The following is a 2,520-nucleotide window of genomic DNA, read 5'->3' on the forward strand; positions in this document are numbered from 1 at the left end:
GTTTCTTCCTCTTTTTGAGGTGTTTGTAAAACCGGATATTTTTTCTGTTTGTTTTTGTGTAACATTTCTTTATCTGTTACAGAAGGAGACTTGACTTCCTCATCATCGCTCTCAAGGGAAATGAGATCCTCCTCCGTATCTTGCGGAGGCTTTGTGAGGTTAGAGTGGGAACTAACCTTTAGAATATGTTCTGTTTGAGCGACCACGGCCATGACTTGTGGATCGACTTCCTTTTTATCTATCAAATCTTTAATGAGATTCCAATAAGAGAAGGCGGTCACAGGAATTTTTTCTGGGCCAAAAGTATTATAATAATCTTGAAAACAATCTCCTACTCTACGCCATCTTTTAATATCAATAGTTCCTTCCTGTGGGAACCAAGGGCAAGTGTCTTTTACAAAATCAAAAAATTTAAACAAATCATTACCTTTTAACCTTTACTCCTCGTATCTTTAAAGCCTCTTTTAATTGTCCTACATAGATTTGATGTTGACTTAATTCTTGTCCCATTTCGGACACGTCACTTACCTTCGATTTTGACGCAGCAGGTTCCCGCGGTGATCGGAGGAGTTTAGTTTCACCTTCACGGTCCACCGTTCTTTCGCGTCCTCTTCCTCACGGAATCCCTTGTTTCCAGGCTCCAGGTTGAGGCGCCACGTGTCCCGTCCAGCGGGATCGTCAATGTAGGCCCTAGAAGAGGGAGTGGGAACTCGAGGGGACAAGAGACACGAGAAATGGAGACAAGACAATATCCTGATCAAGTCTCGTTTATTGGTGGCAGTGTAATGCCTTATATAGACCGGCAGGGGCGGAGGTTGGGCCAGGGCGATGATGGTGGCCCTGTGGTGGGCGTGGCCAGGTACGTTTCAGTTTCTTTGGTCGGACGTCATGTTGCGCCTGCGCGGTAAGTTGATCATTTTCCCGGGCGTGGGAAAATGGGTGATGAAGAACCCGGAAGAGCGCCATTTTGTACTGGCATATGAGATATCAGTACAGGGAAGAAAGTAAATCTAGGGAGGAGGTATAGAGTGGAATCGTATAGAGCTCAGGCGTCAGTTGTCAGTTATAATCGCTATGGCCGGGCCACGCAGCTCCGGACAATGAAGATTTATACCTATGTTTTCTTCTAAGAGTTTTCTAGTGTTAAGTCTCACATTTAGGTCTTTGATACACGTTGAGGTAATTTTTATATGTAGTGTGAAGTAGGGATCCAGCTTTATTCTTTTGCATATGGATAGCCTGTTGTCTCAGCACCACTTGACGAAAAGGTAATTTCTCCCCCCACTGATTTATATTAGCACTGTTTTCAAAAACCAATTAACATAAAAGTGAAGAGTATTGCTGGGCCCTCAATTTTGTTCTGACTTCATTCTTTTTAATGCTGTTGTAAGTTGGATTTTTAAATAACATTTCTATTAATGCATTGATGCTCTATAGAAGCACACTCAGTTTTTGTGTTTTGATCTTGTAGCCTACCAATGTGCTAAACTCATTTAGTATTCGTAGTTTAGTAGTTGCTAAACTCATTTAGTGTCCAGATAAAATATGCACACTGCTTAGATGTGCATAGTTCAGGAAAACAGGCAGTGCTTGAGCGTCCATGAAGAGCATTGGGACTGCATGGAGCACTCGCAACTTTGAGGTGATGACTACAGGCTCCCGGTCGCAATAGACAGTAACAAACTCTGCTTCTTTGTATTCAAGAGATGTTCTGGACTCACGCAGGGAAACTCGGGCTAGGGAATGAAGATAATTTTAAACGCAGCAACTCAGAGTCACAGATCCATAGTCTGGGAAACTAAAACTTAGGAGCTTTGAGGGTTTAATTGTAATGCTGTTTTGGCACAGGTCTTTTACAAATTGGAATTCTAATCATTCAGGGATTACCAATATTGTGCTACCTACTGTATTAATAAACAAAAAGGAAACTGATCTCTATGAGAATCTCTGTGTGGTGCCTTCAGACAAAACTTCACCAGGTTTAGAGAGAAAACCCCTGTCTCTACACCTCCATTCCCAGGGCGAGCTCACTCTCTGGCATCAAGTTCCCCGTGGTGAGTTTCCCTGCACAAAGGTCCAAGGGGAGAGGTAGGAGAGGGAGACAGGGAGTCCAGTTCAGGGCCGGGGATTCCAGGACGAGTAGGGAAGGGGAAGATGCTGGGTGCAGCCTGGGGGTCTCTCCCTGATTTCCACAGACAGATACTTGTCCAGGACTCAGGCAGACAGGGTGTCAAAGAGGCTTGGTGTCGGAGAGGGATCAGGTTGAAGTCCCAGGTCCTGGGCGTGGCTCTCAGGGCCTCGGGCCTTATCTGCGTTGGGGAGGCACTGGGTTGGGGATTCCCCACTCCCCTAGTTTCACTTCTCCCAACCTGTATCGGGTCCTTCCTCCAGGATACTCGTGACGCGTCCCCAGTTCCCACTCTCATTGGGTGTCGGATGTCTAGAGAAGCCAATCAGCGTCGCCGCGGTCTCAGTTCTAAAGTCCCCACTCAGCCACCCAGACTCGGAGTCTCCTCAGAC

The sequence above is a fragment of the Mandrillus leucophaeus genome, unplaced genomic scaffold, assembly GCF_000951045.1.
Source record: "Mandrillus leucophaeus isolate KB7577 unplaced genomic scaffold, Mleu.le_1.0 Scaffold1134, whole genome shotgun sequence".
NCBI classification, from domain to species: domain Eukaryota; kingdom Metazoa; phylum Chordata; class Mammalia; order Primates; family Cercopithecidae; genus Mandrillus; species Mandrillus leucophaeus.